Raw genomic sequence first — 19,829 nt, forward strand, 5'->3', positions numbered from 1 at the left:
ATATTCCGATATTGTCCAACTCTTTAATTACCGATACCGATATCAACCGATACCGATATCAACCGATATATGCAGTCGTGGAATTAACACATTATTATGCCTAATTTTGGACAACCATGTATGGTGAAGATAAGGTACTTTTTTAAAAAAAATAAAAAAATAAGATAACTAAATTAAAAACATTTTCCTGAATAAAAAAGAAAGTAAAACAATATAAAAACAGTTACATAGAAACTAGTAATTAATGAAAATGAGTAAAATTAACTGTTAAAGGTTAGTACTATTAGTGGACCAGCAGCACGCACAATCATGTGTGCTTACAGACTGTATCCCTTGCAGACTGTATTGATATATATTGATATATTATGTAGGAACCAGAATATTGATAACAGAAAGAAATGAGGGAGGGAGGTTTTTTGGGTTGGTGCACTAATTGTAAGTGTATCTTGTGTTTTTTATGTTGATTTAATAAAAAAAATAAAAAAATAAAAATAAAAAACCGATACAGATAATAAAAAAACCGATACCGATAATTTCCGATATGACATTTTAACGCATTTATCGGCTGATAATATCGGCAGGCCGATATTATCGGACATCCCTAGTTAGGACCACAGTTCAGATTGTGTAGGGGGGGTAATATATAATGAGATACAAAGTATAAGACAATTCTTTCTTAACAGTACAATTGTAACCAGGAATAACTATTTAATTAACAATATTCAAATACTAACATTGTTGGGTAAGACAGAATTTGGTTTTATTCTGAATCCAGTGAAACAGATTGGTGGTTTTAGCTGATATAAAGACTTTCAGGTGTTTATATATGTTTATGTTGAAGTATTTGGCAGACGCTTTTATCCAAGGCGACATACATAAAACATAAATATAAAACAATCACTGTAAACATTATCATTTAAGAGAAGAATGTAATACAATATATCGATACAAAGTGTCAAGACAGAATAAACTCTCTGCTGCTGCAGCAACAGAGATACAGTCTATAGGTCCCTAAGATATATAGATATCTAATGTATTCATACATTGTTTATGTAGGATATACGCATGTATATATATATAACCTAATCATATTGTTTCTTGAATTTGACTGTTTTTTCCCCCCTTCTCTAGGATTATATTCCTAGTTTTTATCTCGGACGTCTGGTCACTTATATCATATAAGAATATTCTATTACTGTTACGCAAACTATGAATAATGAAACACGGCAAAACATGTGTCCTTTCTCATAGCTACACGTATGACAAAACACTGCATGAAAATCAGTGGTATTCAGTGAGGTAGGATGAATTAAATGCGCTGACAGTTCATTGCTCCTGCCAAATGACTTGCACTAAGTCAGGGGTGTCAAACTCAAGTACAGAGTGGGCCAAAATTTAAAACTGAACAAAGCCGCGGGCCAAGGTTGAACAAATTAACCTTTTAATAGGGACCCAAACAAGTTTTGCATTGAATATTGAACAAGCAAGGCTTATATAACCTTATAGTGACATGCAAAATCGAGTTTCAAATAATAATAATAATTAAAAAATATCAATGGCATATCAAATAAAATTTAGATAAAAAATGTAATGCCTCTTTTCTATTTGCAGCCTTCTGAGGTAAATATCAAAATAAACTTTTTCCACAGGCTAATAATACATTTGAAAATAAAATAACAATAATGAATGAATCAAACATTCAAGCCTTGAAGTAGCAAGAGAAAGTGCATGAATAAAACATTCATTATTGCTCAGTTTGTTACACTGATTTGTTTTAACACTGAATAATAATAATAAATAAATAATAAAAATAATAATAATTATTTTTTTTCCCTCTCTCTCTCATAAAGAAATACAATCATGTGTGCTTACGGACTGTATCCCTGCAGACTGTATTGATCTATATTGATATATAATGTATATATTGTGTTTTTTATGTTGATTTAACTAAAAAACAAAAAAACAAAAAACATTTTTTTTTTTTTTTTTTTTTTTAATTTCTTGCGCGGCCCGGTACCAATCGGCCCGGTGGTTGGGGACCACTGCACTAAGTGGAGCGGATCACCACTCCAAGATGGCGGCCCCGCGTCTCGTCAGCGGCAGTAGGCAGTAGCGCTCGATGCTGCGTCTACTTATAAGACATCCATGGATACAGGTGTGTGAAAAGGGGGCAGAAAGGAGCCTGATTGGTTGATTTACCCGGATGTAAAGGAAACCAGGAAGCCCCGTGCAGAAGTAATAGCAAAGACACGCAAACTGTGCCAATAAAGACTACAAAGGAGGAAATAAGGTAACATGAACTAAAGTGTAATATTTTTTGTGTATTTTCCCTTATGCAGTTTTTAGTAACGTTGTAAAAATGTACGTTAACACAAGCAGAGGCACTTTCCACCAGGATATAACAACATGGCGCCGTTATTTCTTCACTAGTATTCATTCAAATACACTAAAAATATTTAAATGCAATAAAGCCTGTGCCCATTTTTCTCCAACATTAACAAGCTGACTGGCTGCTGATAATCACGTTAAAAACACCCGTGAGCTAACTTTGCTATTTAGACCTTAACATTTCAGTCTAAAATGTCTGCCATTGTTGTTTTGGTACGTTGTGTTTTTATTATGTAACCAGAGCTTCTCTTCCTGGCCCTGTGGCAAAATTCTTTCTGTTGATCTGGGCGTGAACTATAATGTGTGAATATTGTGCAACATGCTCCAGCGGTGCCTTTTACAAAGACGACACAAGGAGGGACTTGATGGTTATGTTTCCATAAGCCACATGGTGGTAGTATTTCACCAAGTAACATTAACACACTACTTCTTTGGTGGTTACACCTAAAGAAATGCTGGTTGAAATATTGTATGTGTGACGTTTGCCCATGAAAGTGTAGCTTCTAAAGGCTTATCTGACATTGGCTTGTGGATCATTTGTGTTCTATATGATCCACTGTGTTTTAAAGGAGCCATATGTAAAAAGTAGAGATGTCCGATAATGGCTATTTTTTTAACCGATATTCCGATATTGTCCAACTCTTAATTACCGATACCGATATCAACCGATACCGATAGTCGTGGAATTAACACATTATTATGCCTAATTTTGTTGTGATGCCCCGCTGGATGCATTAAACAACGTAACAAGGTTTTCCAAAATAAATCAACTCAAGTTATGGAAAAAAAATGCCAACATGGCACTGCCATATTTATTATTGAAGACACAAAGTGCATTATTTTTTTTTAACATGCCTCAAAACAATAACAGTGCAATACCTTTTCATAACATGGTCACTACTGCCTAGTTTCTCTTGTTATATTCTTATTTTACTGTTATATTTGTATTCTCATTGTTGCTTTTTATTTGTATTCTTATTGTACTATTTTTCTATTCTGTTTCCATTCATACCCCCATTATTTACTTTTTTCTTTTTAAATTGGATCTCAATTCTGTACACTGCTGCTGGAATTAAAATTTTCCTGAGGGAACTCTCCTGAAGGAATCAATAAAGTACTATCTATCTATCTATCTATCTATCTATCTATCTATCTATCTATCTATCTATCTATCTATCTATCTATCTATCTATCTATCTATCTATCTATCTATCTATCTATCTATCTATCTATCTATCTATCTATCCAAACAGCAGCTTGGAATTTGGGACATGCTCTCCCTGAGAGAGACTATGAGGAGGTTGAGGTGGGCGGGGTTGGGGTGGGTGGGGGTAGGGCGTAGCGATCAATCAATCAATCAATCAATCAACCAATGTTTATTTATAAAGCCCTAAATCACAAGTGTCTCAAAGGGCTGTACAAGCCACAACGACATCTTCGGTACAGAGCCCACATACGGGCAAGGAAAACTCACCCCAGTGGGACGTCAATGGGTTTATATTGTAGCATCCCGGAAGAGTTAGTACTGCAAGGGATTCTGGGTATTTGTTCTGTTGTGTTTATGTTGTGTTACGGTGCGGATGTTCTCCCGAAATGTGTTTGTCATTCTTGTTTGGTGTGGGTTCACAGTGTGGCGCATATTTGTAACAGTGTTAAAGTTGTTTATCTGGCTACCCTCAGTGTGACCTGTATGGCTGTTGACCAAGTAGGCCTTGCATTAATTCGTGATGAGAACAGCCGGTAGATATTATGTGACTCGGACGGCACGCAAAGGAAATGTCTTTAAGGTTTATTGGCACTCTGTACTTCTCCCTACGTCCGTGTACACAGCGGCGTTTTAAAACGTCATACATTTTACTTTTAGAAACCGATATAGATAATTTCCAATGTTACGTTTTAAAGCATTTATCGACCGATAATATCGGCAGCCCGATATTATCGGACATCCCTAATAAAAAGTGTGCGCAACTCATTTCAATGGCAGAGTGAACCAAAAGTAGTAATAGCAATTAAACAGAAATACCGGTAATTGTTGCTATAGTAAACGTGGGACACTTGTGTTAGCTAAATGTAATGTTGTTGGACCAGCCTGGACACTTCTCCTGCTGCACTTGTGACATAAAAGTTCAGAATCTTAAATACTTTATTAATCCCCGAGGGGAAATTAAGATTTTTAGCACAATCCCCATCAAGAGCAGACAAACATTACAGGGAGACAGAACAGGATCGCTGACGGCTCTGCCAACTACCGGCGCCCCTTACAAAAGCGGTGAGAAACAGGTCAACGCTGGGGCGTGGTGAGAAAAAAATGTTTCAGTCTAAGCCAGGGCCCCTGGAGAGGGGGTCCAGACTGAGACCAAGGAAGAAGAAAAAACCATAGCACACATAAACATGTAAGAGGGAAACACAAAAGATATTAAAAATACATTAAAAGAGCAGAGCTGATGCAACCAGCCACTTCTACACACAGCCACAAAAGTAAAACAACAAAAAAACAGAAACAAAAAAATAACATATACACCGCGGTGGCCTCTGCGGTGTTCCACGCCATCGTATGCTGGGGTCGAGGGAGCATGGCCAGAGACAGGAGCAGACCCAACAAAGCAACCAAGAGAGCCGACTCCACCCTCGGCCGCCCACCAACTCTCGGCCAGTGTCCGGTTTGCATGGATGAGCGAAGTATCCGATACCTGCTCATTCAGCCAAGACACTGTGAAGCTTGTCCGTCCCGGTGCTCAGCGCTAACTCCGCAGCCCTGCCTCTTCACCCGCATCTCCTTCAGTCTCTCCAAACGGACTCTGGTGTGGCAGAGACCCAGCAGCTGGTCTCCATGCCCAAAAGGCTCCCGGGAGCCAGATCCAGAAATATATACGATTGGAGTCATTGTTGTACTTCCTTTTTAAGACTAATAAGCAAAATAATGTTATATTCGAAATCATAATAATTTAGTCTTTCACTTCTTAACTTCCTTTTATACATTCAAAATAATTTGCTACAAACCCCATCCATCCATTTCCTACCACTTTTCCCAACAAACAAAAATAATAACATGGAAGGTTTCGTTAGTGGTTTGCATGCACTGTACAGTCATTGGTTGGATCTTTTTTGTAATTATTATTGCAGGGCTCGAATTTGACCACGGCAACTGCGGCAAAAGCCGCGACCGCCCTCGTCATTTGTCGTAATGCCCTAAAAATTGACCAACATCCGCGGCAAGAACAAGAACTTGACATTTTACTTGTTAATGTAACGGTAAACGGTATAATGATAATTCGCGATAAAATTCCAGACGGTTCGAATGCAGCTGAGATAGGCTCCAGCACCATCCGCGACCCCGAAAGGGACAAGAAAAAATGGATGGATGGATAGTGATACCGTCTAATTTTTTAATTTACAGAAACCCCGTCATTTATTAATGCATTTTAGGCCCCACAAAGTCAGGCACATGCGCACTAGCGTCGTTTGGCTTGATAATCATGGCGGACTAACTACACAGACCTTGCTCCGGAGATTTCTCCGCAGAGTAAACGGAGCCAAGCGCTTGGTTTAACGTCATTTTCCCTTGCTTCCCGCCGTGCGTTTAAGAGCGCACTGCTGTGTTTAGATGGAGACAGGTGTGGACAATATTGGAGACGGACTCACTTGTCCCCACACTAAAAGTATACAGCGAAGGAGAAAAACTATTTGATGTTGCTTTTATTTACTCAATACAGCGTCCATCAGCTGCTGTGACTGAGAGTTAATGAGGTGAGGAAACATGCAGCAGGTGATGTTGTGAACATTGTCACAACTTGTTTATACATTCTTTAATTTGTTTACTGGGATGTTCACTCCTTTTATTTAACTGTAAACTGTATCAGTGTTTTTTTTCTCTTTTATTAATTTTTTAAAATTTTGTTATTAATCAAGCCAACCAAATAATACACAATAATACCATAATAATACAATTCCAATTCCAAAAGCAAACCCGACCCAGCAACATTCAGAATAGCAATCAACAGAGCAATTGAGAGGACACACAAATATGACACAAAACAATCCAAAAGTAGTCAAACAAAAATGAATAATATCAACAACAGTATCAATATTAATCAGAACTCCAAAATAGCAGTGATTAGAAATAACATCAATACTTGCTCAGTGTTTTGTCATCTGATCGAACTGAACGAAGGCTGTGAGGATTGTGTATTCGATGTGAGAGGTGTCACTCTTTATTTTTGTTGGCCAAACTGTTGTACTGAACAAAGTGTGTTTATTAGACGTCATCTTCATTAGCCAAACTGCTTTCTTTTATTTTAATATAAAAAATTAAACCCAATGTTTTTTTTTACATTACTTGTGTTTTTTTCATGTCACAAAGGTATCACTTCAAAAACATTCATGTGACACAACATTTTGTTCATGTTTTATTGTGTACAGTTAATTCCTATATGACATATTTATGCTGGTGCCCTTCTAACTTGCCTTGGTGCCCTAAAATATGAGCCCTCTTTTACGGCCACACTTGCCTTGACCTCAAAAAGTAAAAATTCGAGGCCTGTTATTGTATGTTTAAAGGCCTACTGAAATTAATTTTTTTTATTCAAACGGGGATAGCAGATCCATTCTATGTGTCATACTTGATCATTTCGCGATATTGCCATATTTTTGCTGAAAGGAATTAGTTTAGAACAACGACAATAAAGTTCGCAACTTTTGGTCTCTGATAAAAAAAAGCCTTGCCCCTACCAGAAGTAGCATGACGTAGTCAGTTGTTGACCTCCTCATATTTTCCTATTGTTTTCAACGCAGCTAGAGCGATTCGGACCGAGAAAGCGACGATTACCCCATTAATTTGAGCCAGGATGAAAGATTTGTGGATGAGGAACGTTAGAGTGACGGACTAGAATGCAGTGAAAGACATATCTTTTTTCGCTCTGACCGTAACTTAGGTACAAGCTGGCTCATTGGATTCCACACTCTCTCCTTTTTCTATTGTGGATCACGGATTTGTATTTTAAACCACCTCGGATACTATATCCTCTTGAAAATGAGAGTCGAGAACGCGAAATAGACATTCACAGTGACTTTTATCTCCACGACAATAGATCGGCGAAGCTCTTTAGCTACTGAGCTAACATGATAGCATCTGGCTCAAATGCAGATAGAAACAAAATAAATAAATCCCTGACTGGAAGGATAGACAGAAGATCAACAATACTATTAAACCATGCTGTTGCTAACGACGCTGAAGCTAACTTAGCAACTTAGCAACCGGACCTCACAGAGCTATGATAAAACATTAGCGCTCCACCTACGCCAGCCAGCCCTCATCTGCTCATCAACACCCGTGCTCATCTGCGTTCCAGCGATCGAAGGCGCGACAAAGGACTTCCCTCGATCACAGATGCGGTTGGCGGCTAGCATCGGTGTATTAGCCAGCCGCTAATACACCGATCCCACCTACAACTTTCTTCTTTGCAATCTCCATTGTTCATTAAACAAATTGCAAAAGATTCACCAACACAGATGTCCAGAATACTGTGGAATTATGAAATGAAAACAGAGCTTTTTGTATTGGCCTCAATGGGGGAGCCATACCTCTGTTCTACTGGCTACGTCACGCGCATGCGTCATATCCAAAGGAGTTTTCAACCGGAAGTTTAGCGGGAAATTTAAAATTGCACTTTATAAGTTAACCCGGCCGTATTGGCATGTGTTGCAATGTTAAGATTTCATCATTGAGATATAAACTATCAGACTGCGTGGTTGGTAGTAGTGGCTTTCAGTAGGCCTTTAAACTGCCTGTTTATCACCCTTATTTACTGTACCACAGTGATTTAAAAGTAAATAAAAGTAAACTTCTTTATACTCTGAATCTCAAACCAGTTTTCCTTACGGAAGCTTTAATACATTTATTGTTCTCGTGATAAAACCAGCTAGCATCATGTTTTTCTGTGACTGTCAGAAATAATAAATGCACCATGCAGCTCTTAATCAAATAAAAAAAAACGCAGATTGGCTCACAGATGTTTTGCAAAGCAGCCGCCGGTTGCCGCCGCCACCGCCCTCAACCAACAGCTGTCACTTCCGAATGGGAAACTGTGAAGGCATCATTAGGGTTCCAGAATGTCCCAAAACTGTGTTCGTATGGTACTATGAGTCTTGAAGGGCTGTATTATTGGCACCTTTCTGTATTTGCCCTTTGTTTCTGGTTTATTGTAGCCTTCTTGTGTCATGGACACAAGTTTTTAAATACTTGTGTGTGTGTGAGAGAGAGAGAGAGAGATGCTGTATGAAAAGCACTCTTTATTAGCAGTCCACTCACAGAATGACCCAAAACGAAGCTGATGAATATTTAACTTGATGAAGACGCAGTGTTGCGTCATCTTAACCCTTTGTTGGCGACTCTTTGAAGTATTTTAATTCAGTTTTTGACCCCAGAAAATGATCGTATTCCCTTTTTTTTTTTTAACAATAGTTTTCAGTTTTAAATTCTATTAAAATAATTTTAATAATGATATACCATAATAATAAAACTTAAAAGTCTTTAATTCTAACATTTTACTTATTACTCTTTTTCTGACAATTTGCTGAACATGGTTTCTTCCTTTTCTAGTGGGGGCATTAGTTCTCTATTTTGACTGGAGTTTAAATATGGGTTTTCTTGTGTATTGTGTATTTAAAAAAATGCACACATATGCACATACTGCAGGAAACACTGGTACAAAGATTACATTTAAAAAAATATATTTTACACGATACCAAAAATGTAAATACATTAGAGGTGCTCAACAAATTGATTCACATCTGAATCGAGATGTTAATTTCAGTTTATTTCGAACATGCATACAATACAATTACAATGTAATGCAGTGGTGTCAAACTCAAATACAGAGTGGGCCAAAATTTAAAACTGAACAAAGCCGCGGGCCAAAGTTGAACAAATTAACCTTTTAATAGGGACCCAAACAAGTTTTGCGTTGAATGTTGAACAAGCAAGGCTTATATAACTTTATAGTGACATACAAAATTGAGTTTCAAATAATAATAATAATAATTAAAAAATATCAATGGCATATTAAATAAAATTTAAATAAAAATTGAATGCCTCTTTTCTATTTGCAGCCTTCTGAGGTAAATATCAAAATACATTTCCCACAGGCTAATAATACATTTGAAAACAAAATAACAATAATGAATGAATCAAATATTCAAGCCTTGAAGTAGCAAAAGAAAGTGCATGAATAAAACGTTAATTATTGCTCAGTTTGCTACACTGATTTGCTTTAACACTGAATATGGAACAAGCAACGCTTATACAACTTAATAGTGCAAAATCAACTTTCAAAAATCAAACGAAAAAACATCAATGGTATATTAAATAAGATGTAAATAAAAAATCTCATGCCTCTTTTCTATTTGCAGCCTTCTGAGGTAAATATCAAAATTTACTTGGTGGGCGGGGGCGGGGTTGGGAGGTGGTAGCGGGGGTGTATATTGTAGCGTCCCGGAAGAGTTAGTGCTGCAAGGGGTTCTGGGTATTTGTTCTGTTGTGTTTATGTTGTCATACGGTGCAGATGTTCTCCTGAAATGTGTTTGTTATTCTTATTTGGTGTGGGTTCACAGTGTGGCGCATATTTGTAACAGTGTTAAACTTGTTTATACGTCCACCCTTAGTGTGACCTGTATGGCTGTTGACCAAATATGCCTTGCATTCACTTATGTGTGTGTAAAAGCTGCATACATTATGTGACTGGGCCGGCACGCTGTTTGTAGAGGTTGTAGAGGACGTTGAAGGCAGTGCCTTTAAGACACGTCCCCAATAATGTTGGATGGAAATCGGGAGAATGGTTTTCCGGGAGATTTTTCGGAAGGGGCACTGAAATTCGGGAGTCTCTCGGGAGTATGAGTATTAGCGGTGAATTCGGTGTTACAGCGGCACCGCCGCTGTATAATACCGGCGGGCCAGCTCTAATGTTAATTTGATGTTGCCTCAAGGGCCAAATGAAATTACACGGCGGGCCAAATTTGGCCCGCGGGCCAGAGTTTGACACCCATGATGTAATGCATCACATATTCCAGTTGTTTCATTACAGCACATCCGAAAGGGAGTAGGAAGAAGCAGAGCTTATTTAATCCTGCCCCTTTTCATATCATAGCAGTTTTATCCCATTTCTCTGTTCTCTGTTTGTAACAGAACAGTGAATCAATAAATAATAAATACATATACCATAAGTAAACAAATATTAAATACATAACCATTAACTCTCTTCTTTTTTTTTCTTTTTTTTTTTAAATGTCCAATATGTTTTTCATAATTGTTCTTATTTGTACTTTGTGAACACGTGGTTTAAACTGTCTCTTGAACTGAATCGTATTAGTGCTTTGCTTGTTTTATTTGTTTAATCAAATCCATAACTTAATTCCACATACTGATATGTTACAAGTCTTAAATGTTGTATGTGAATATAAATGTTTTATATCAGATTTTCCTCTAGGGTTATATTTCTCTTTTGTTGAGAAGATTTGTTGTACATTTTTGGCTAGCAGGTTAAGTTTGCTTTGTACATAAATGTAGCTGTTTGCAAATGGAACACGTTTTTGAATTTCAATATTATTGATTAAATAAATAAAGGGTTTTTATGTTCTGTTTCCAACATTATGTATTGTTCTAATTGATCTTTTTTGTTACATTGTTAGTGAATGAAGTGCACAATTGTAGTTGTTTCCCCATATTTCTACACAATAACTCAGATATGGTAACACTAGCAAGCAGTAGATAATATGAAGTGATTTTTGGTCCAGAGCACGTTTTGCTGTATTCGTTATTGATGTATTTCTTGCTACTTTATGTTGTATATTTTTTACATGAGATATCCAGTTAATTTGATCATTTATTAATACACCCAAAAATGTGTTTTCATTTACCCTTTCAATGTCTACTTCATCTGTTTGTATTTGTGTTTCACTTTCTCTTATATTGTTACCTAATATCATTATTTTAGTTAGTCGGTTTTTGTCAAACCATCTTTTTTATTTGTTAATTTCTACTGTTATTATTTGTATTAACTTCTGTGTGTTCTGTCCTGAACAAAACACATTTGTGTCATCCTCAAATAATACTGACTTTAAGTCCTTTGTAACTTTACATATGTCGTTTATATAAAGATTGAACGATTTTGGTCCCAGTATTGATCCCTGAGGTACGCCACAAGATATTTTCAGCTCTGTAGACGTTTGTTCTCCTATCTTCATGTATTGCTTTCTGTTGGGTAAGTAGCTTCTTACCCAGTTCAAGACAAACCCTCTCATGCCATACCGCTCTAATTTGTTTATTAATATATTGTGATTGATTGTGTCAAATGCTTTTGTTAAATTTATAAATGTTGCAGCAGCACATTTTTTGCTATTTAGTGGTGATCTTTTTCTGTTATTTCGATTAATGCCATTGCTGTTGGAATGTTGGTTTTGTATCTGTGTTGGTTGTCTGATTGTTTCATTTTTATTTATGAATTTCTCCAATCTGTTGAACAGTTTTTCTAAAAATGAGTGCTGCAGAGAGCGAATAAATTGTCGATAAACCAGGAAAAGTCACCTTCGTATGGCAGTTTTTTGGATTTTTAAAACTGACCATAGTCAGTCATAATCAGTAATAGCACACAACGTTAGCCGCACTCACACGCCTCACCAGTACACCAGCAATCAACCTGCAAAAAATAGTACTTCTCAGGTTTTTCTATGTTTACATTCTTCTACTTTACACTTTATTAAGCATTCCTTACGTAATTTTTATTTTTTTAATTTTAAAAGGTTATTGATCAATTGGTCAATGGGATTTTTTAGAATTTAGTTTTAAATTGATTGTTTTCCATGATCGTGCTGACATTTCCTTTCCTTTCTGCCTTAATCAGAGGAAGGTTACATTTGAAATTACAAACGTTTACATTTGATATATTTTTTTCCTGGTCCTTATTTTAGATAGACCATAAAAACATATCAATAATAATCTATATTGACCGATATAAAACACTTAATATCGTGAAACAGTTTCCAGCATATCGCCTCGCCCTATTCCAATTCCTGAAAGGGATTAAAATTATATACATTTATAATCCATATTTCATCAGATAGATACAGAAACAACACATGTGTCAGTGATAAAAAAAATTATGGTTTTATAATAGTTTGTATTGAATAATTGTACATTTTTCTGTAAATTTGCAGTAAATTATTACATCACATTCTAACATGGCAGACTTTCCTCTCTCTTCTGAAAGATAGTGTTTCATATATGCATGCGTACACATCTGTGCATGTATGTATGTATGTATGTATGTATGTATGTATGTATGTATGTACAGTAGAGGCCAAAAGTTTGGACAACATTCTCATTTCAATGCGTTTTCTTTATTTTCATGACTTTGCAGATTGTCACTGAAGGCATCAAAACTATGACACCTGTGAAGTGAGAACCCTGTCAGGTGAGTACCTCTTGAAGCTCATTGAGAGAATGCCAAGAGTGTGCACAACAGTAATCCGAGCAAAGGGTGGCTATTTTGAAGAAACTAGAATATAAAACATGTTTTCAGTTATTTCACCTTTTTTTGTTAAGTACATAACTCCACATGTGTTCATTCATAGTTTTGATGCCTTCAGTGACAATCTACAATGTAAATAGTCATGAAAATAAAGAAAACCCGCTGAATGAGGAGGTGTCTCCTAATGTTTGGCCTGTACTTGTATGTATGTAGATAAAGCAGTACTTAAATGTGATAATCGAAGGTTTTAAAGGCCTACTGAAAGCCACTACTACCGACCACGCCGTCTGATAGTTTATATATCAATGATGAAATCTTAACATTGCAACACATGCCAATACGGCCGGGTTAACTTATAAAGTGCAATTTTAAATTTCCCGCCACACTTCCGGTTGAAAAAGCCTTCGAAGGATGACGTATGCGCGTGACGTAGCCCGGGGAACAGAGGTATGCCTTCCCCATTGAATACAATACAAAAAAGCTCTGTTTTCATTTCATAATTCCACAGTATTCTGGACATCTGTGTTGGTGAATCTTTGCAATTTGTTTAATGAACAATGGAGGCTGCAAAGAAGAACGTTGTAGGTGGGATCTGTGTATAGCGGCTGGCTGTAGCAACACAACAAGGACTACTCACTTGGAAAGCAGACGCGCTAGCCGATGCTAGCCGCCCACCGGCCACCGCATGGATGATCGGGTGAAGTCCTTCGTTGCGCCGTCGATCGCTGGAACGCAGGTGAGCACGGGTGTTGATGAGCAGAGCAGATGAGGGCTGGCTGGCGTAGGTGGAGCGCTAATGTTTTTATCATAGCTCTGTGAGGTCCGGTTGCTAAGTTGCTAAGTCAGCCTTAGCGTCGTTAGCAACAGCATTGTTAAGCTTTGCCAGGCTGAGATCTATTAACCGTGTAGTTACATGTCCTTGGTTTAATAGTATTGTTGATCTTCTGTCTATCCTTCCAGTCAGGGATTTATTTATTTTGTTTCTATCTGCATTTGAGACAGATGCTATCACGTTAGCTCATGCTAAAGAGCTTCGTCGATGTATTGTCGTGGAGATAAAAGGCACTGTGAATGTCCATTTCGCGTTCTCGACTCTCATTTTCAAGAGGATATAGTATCCGAGGTGGTTTAAAATACAAATCTGTGATCCACAATAGAAAAAGGAGAGAGTGTGGAATCCAATGAGCCAGCTTGTACCTAAGTTACGGTCAGAGCGAAAAAAAATATGTATTTCACTGCATTCTAGTCCGTCACTCTAACGTTCCTCGTCCACGAATCTTTCATCCTCGCTCAAATTAATGGGGTAATCGTCGCTTTCTCGGTCCGAATAGCTCTAGCTGCGTTGAAAACAATAGGAAAATATGAGGGAGTGAACAACTGACAACGTCACGCTACTTCCGGTAGGGGCAAGTTTTTTTTTTATCGGAGACCAAAAGTTGCGAACTTTATCGACGTTGTTCTATACTAAATCCTTTCAGCAAAAATATGGCAATATCGCAAAATGATCAAGTATGACACATAGAATGGATCTGCTATCCCCGTTTAAATAAAAAAAAATCATTTCAGTAGGCCTTTAAAGTTTGTTTTTATGACTTTCCACTGAAATCACACTCGTCACTCATCCAAATTACAACACTTGGTGACCTTTTTATATGTAAGAGTTAGCATGCAGGTGTTCAGTTGGCTGACAGTACCTTAACAAGGTCGTTTGGGCCCCCCCTCCGCGTATTTCCCCTCAATTCCATCTGTTTCAGTGAAGATGACGCTGCATACAAAATTCAGTGCCTAATAAGCTGCTGCCATAACACCTGTATTGTGTACCTGTTGGTATTTTGGCTTCCTGACTGTGCAAAGTAGCCCCGATCAGTGCACGTTTTTAACATGATTGAGTTGAATCCCAAGCCCTCTAAGAGACAGCTGAGAAAATACCACAACAGCTGAGATTGATGCGCTCGTTCTTACTCCATCAATCTGTCCACAGCAGGAAAAAAAAATATTGGTTTCCTTTTTCACGCGTCCTTCAATTGCTCTTTTGCACAATATTGTCTTCCCGGGTGTGTGTGCTGGGACCGTACGTGAGCACGCCGCGCTTAGATGGCTTGAAATTGATTTGAATAAAGACGGCAGGAGAAAATGATGTTGTGCGTCGACATAAAACGGAGGGGGGGGAAGAGGTGGTCAAGGAGAGAGGGCAGCTGGCTCCTGCTTTGCATGCACAGAGGGGCTTCGGTGTGGGGCGAAGGAAGTTGACAGGGCGCCGCAGTGCCGCCTGCCTCCTCCTGGCTCTCAGACAACAGCTGCTCACAAAGAGGGCGAGAAGACGACGTCCTGAGGGTGCTGCGACGTCGTCTCGCTCGGTTTTTTTCTCCACCTGCCTGTCCCTTCACTCTCGTAGACACGTGTCTGAAACACATCCCTCTAGAGCAGTGTTTTTCAACCTTTTCTGAGCCAAGGCACATTTTTTTCATAAAAACAAATACGGAGGCACACCACCAGCAGAAAATGTTAAAAAATGAAACACCACCATGTTGCTGTGCCTTATTTTGAGTTTGTTCTTGTTTCCTGTGTGTAGTGCGTTAGTTCCTGTCTTGCGCTTTTATTACGGTGACTCTTCCTTTTGAGTGCTATTGCCCGCACCTGCTTTGTTTTCGCAATCAAGACTATTTAAGTTGTGCGTACGCTATCCTTCTTTGTGGGGACGTTGTTGATTGTCACGTCATGTACGGATGTGCTTTGTGGACGCCGTCTCTGCTCCACACGCTGTAAGTCTTTGCTGTCGTCCAGCATTCTGTTTTTGTTTACTTTTGTAGCCAGTTTAGTTTTACTTTTTTTTGCATAGCCATCCCTATGCTTCAGTGCCTTTTTCTAGCGGGACTTGCCTTTTGTTTCAAGTTTATTCACAATACCATATTACGATTACAACAGTAGTGAATATCCATTTAAAGGCCTACTGAAATGAATTTTTTAAATTTAAACGGGAATAGCAGATCCATTCTATGTGTCATACTTGATCATTTTGCGATATTGCCATATTTTTGCTGAAAGGATTTAGTAGAGAAAATCGACGATAAAGTTCGCAACTTTTGCTCGCTGATAAAAAAAGCCTTGCCTGTACCGGAAGTAGCGTGACGTCACAGGAGCTAGTATTCCTCACAATTTTCCTTTGTTTACAATGGAGCGAGAGAGATTTGGACCGAGAAAGCGACGATTACCCCATTAATTTGAGCGAGGATGAAAGATTCGTAGATGAGGAACGTTACAGTGAAGGACTAGAGAGGCAGTGATGGACGTATCTTTTTTCGCTCTGACCGTAACTTAGGTACAAGCTGGCTCATTGGATACCACACTCTCTCCTTTTTCTATTGTGGATCACGGATTTGTATTTTAAACCACCTCGGATACTATATCCTCTTGAAAATGAGAGTCGAGCACGCGAAATGGACATTCACAGGGACTTTTATCTCCACGACAATACATCGGTGTCACACTTAGCTACTGAGCTAACGTGATAGCATCGTTCTCAAATGAAGATAGAAACAAAATAAATAAATCCCTGACTGGAAGGATAGACAGAAGATCAACAATACTATTAAACCATGTACATGTAACTACACGGTTAAAAATTCTCAGCCTGGTAAGGCTTAACAATGCTGTTGCTAACGACGCTAAGGCTAATTTAGCAATTTAGCAACCGGACCTCACAGAACTATGATAAAAACATTAGCGCTCCACCTACGCCAGCCAGCCCTCATCTTCCCATCAACAGCCGTGCTCACCTGCGTTCCAGCGATCGACGGCGCGACGAAGGACTTCATCCGTGGGTTTGGCGGCAAGCATCGGCTAGGCGTAGTAAGTAGTCCTTGTTGTGTTGCTGTAAGTATTGTACTTAGCCGCTAATACACCGATCGATCCCACCTACAACGTTCTTCTTTGCAGCCTCCATTGTTCATTAAACAATTTGCAAAAGATTCACCAACACAGATGTCCAGAATACTGTGGAATTTTGTCGAAGAAAACAAGAGGTTTCTGTATCGGGTTCGACGGGGTCCAACCACTTCTGTGGATTCTGTGACGTCACGCGCGTAAATCATATCCAAAGGAGTTTTTCAACCGTAAGTGTGGTGGGAATTTTAAAATTGCACTTTATAAGTTAACCCGGCCGTATTGGCATGTTAAGATTTCATCATTGATATATAAACTATCAGACTGCGTGGTCGGTAGTAGTGGCTTTCAGTAGGTAAGTGAAAGGGTCCCCCAGATCAGTGTTTTTCAACCACTGTGCCGCGGCACACTAGTGTGCCGTGAGATATTGTCTGGTGTGCCGTGGGAAATTATGCAACTTCACCTAATTGGTCCAAAAAAATATTTTTTTGCAAATCAATAATTATAATAATGTGCCGTCTAGTGCAGTGTTTTTTGGTATGTAAAAAGTTAATGTAAGGCTTAAACCAAAAATGAACAAAAGGCAAGTCCCGCTAGGAAAAGGCACTGAAGCATAGGGATGGCTGTGCAAAACAAAAGTAAAACTGAACTGGCTACAAAGTAACCAAAAACAGAATGCTGGACGACAGCAAAAACTTACAGCCTGTGGAGCGGAGACGGCGTCCACAAAGTACATCCGTACATGACATGACAATCAACAGTGTCCCCACAAAGAAGGATAGCGTACGCACAACTTAAATAGTCTTGATTGCAAAAACAAAGCAGGTGTGGGGAATAGAACTCAAAGGAAGGCGTGAAGCTGCTACAGGAGAACACCAACAAAACAGGAAGGGTCACCAAATGAACAGCGCAAGACAGAGACTAAAGCACTACGCATAGGAAACAACAACAAACTCAAAAATAAGGCACGACAACCTGGTGGAGTTTCATTTTGTAACCTTTTCTGCTGGTGGTGTGCCTCCGTATTTTTTTTTATGGAAAAAATGTGCCTTGGCTCAAAAAAGGTTGAAAAACACTGCCCCGGATCATACTTGCCAACCTTGAGACCTCCGAATTCGGGAGATTGGGGGGGCGGGGTTAAGGGGGAGGAGTATATTTATAGCTAGAATTCACTGAAATTAAAGTTTTTCTTATATTTATATATATATATATATATATATATATATATATATATATATATATATATATATATATATATATATATATATATATATATATATATATATATAGTAAACAGTAATGAAAACACAATTGTTCTACTAACTGTACTGTACTTGCTGCCTACCTTTCACTATTTGAGTAGCTTTTGTTCTGCCATTTGAGTACTGGCGAGCGATCTCTGAATCCGGGAACATATCCTTCACGGATTTGTTGAAAACATCCGCAAATGAGAACAGGATGTTGCTTGCAAGGTGGCCCATAATACTGCGTTGCCGCCGACTTGTGCTTCTCTGACCGTTCATGAGTGACTATATCCATTCGGCCACCGTGTTATGAGTTATAGATAAACCTATGGATAACAGAGACATATATAATAGTCTCCTTTTCAGGTGAGAGACGACGCTAAAGGCAGTGCCTTTAAAGCACGCTCCCAATATAGTTGTCCGGCTGGAAATCGGGAGATTTTCGGGAGAATGGTTGTCCCGCAACATTTTCGGGAGAGGCACTGAAATTCGGGAGTCTCCCGGAAAATTCGGGAGGGTTTGCAAGTATGCCCCAGATAAGCTAGGGGGTCCAGAGGTCAGTATATGCATGGAATGCTGAAACATGGTGGCAGAGACAAACACGCGATATGATAAACACAAAATAGGAGCACAAAAGCAAGCATACACATACATGCATACACATACATACATAAATACATACATACATTCATTCAAGTTCATTTTTGGTTTAAGCGTTGCATACCTGTTTACCTGCAGGCTGTCTCCCGCTGTGCTCTGCATATTGGGATCACAACAAACCCTCCTCTACGCGTTCCGGCTTCTACAAAGCAATTAACTACTTTCTGCCACCTACTGATATGGAGTATTGCATGGTTACCCTGCCAAGCTCTACACAGCACAGGCTCTAGACAACGGCACATTACTATGATTATTGATTTGCAAAAAATATTTTTTGGACCAATTAGGTGAAAAACACTGCTCTAGATGCATTAAAAATCCCAAACCACATTTGCTACACTTCTACAGTATTTTCCAACTCCAAGCTCTATAAACCTGAGTGTTTATCTGGTGTATTTTGGGCTAAAATCACACTCTGAAAAGTCTTACGCTGTCTTTTCTCAACAGGATTGCAAGAAACAGAAGATGTTATCCTCCAGTGCTGACATAAGTGCAACTGAGTGGCCAGAAGTACGGTATGCAATTTGTGGGTTGTGGTCAGAATGCTTTAGAACAGTGTTTCTCACTAGTGTGCCATAAGATATAGTCTGGTGTGCAGTGGGAGATTATCTAATTTCACCTATTTGGGTTAAAAATATTTTTTGCAAACCAGTAATTATAGTCTGCAAATGATGTGTTGTTGTTGAGTGTCGGTGCTGTCTAGAGCTTGGCAGAGTAACCGTGTAATACTCTTCCATATCAGTAGTGTGGCAGCCGGTAGCTAATTGCTTTGTAGATGTCGTAAACAGCGGGAGGTAGCGTGCAGGTAAAAAGGTGTCTAATGCTTAAACCAAAAATAAACAAAAGGAGAGTGCCCTTAAGAAAAGGCATTAAAGCTTAGGGAAGGCTATGCAGAACGAAACTAAAACTGAACTGGCTACCAAGTAAACAAAAACAGAATGCTGGATGACAGCAAAGACTTACTGTGGAGCAAAGACGGCGTCCACAAAGTACATCCGAACATGACATGACAATCAACAATGTCTACACAAAGAAGGATAAAAACAACTGAAATAGTCTTGATTGCTAAAACAAAGCAGATGTGAGAAATATCGCTCAAAGGAAGACATGAAACTGCTACAGGAAAATACCAAAA

General features: G+C 38.6%; 1 long non-coding RNA gene across 1 annotated transcript in view; it reads left to right on the top strand.

Annotated features, from left to right (window-relative positions):
- The first annotated feature begins 2,124 nt into the window (after window positions 1–2,124).
- Window positions 2,125–19,829, top strand: part of LOC133638824 (uncharacterized) — a 92,132-nt gene continuing 74,427 nt past the window's right edge. The window contains exons 1-3 of the long non-coding RNA XR_009823690.1: window positions 2,125–2,290; window positions 12,798–12,851; window positions 19,142–19,209. This is a non-coding gene — a long non-coding RNA (uncharacterized LOC133638824). The remainder of the gene's footprint in view (window positions 2,291–12,797; window positions 12,852–19,141; window positions 19,210–19,829) is intronic.

This window comes from Entelurus aequoreus, linkage group LG21 (genome assembly GCF_033978785.1).
Source record: "Entelurus aequoreus isolate RoL-2023_Sb linkage group LG21, RoL_Eaeq_v1.1, whole genome shotgun sequence".
In the NCBI taxonomy this organism is placed as follows: domain Eukaryota; kingdom Metazoa; phylum Chordata; class Actinopteri; order Syngnathiformes; family Syngnathidae; genus Entelurus; species Entelurus aequoreus.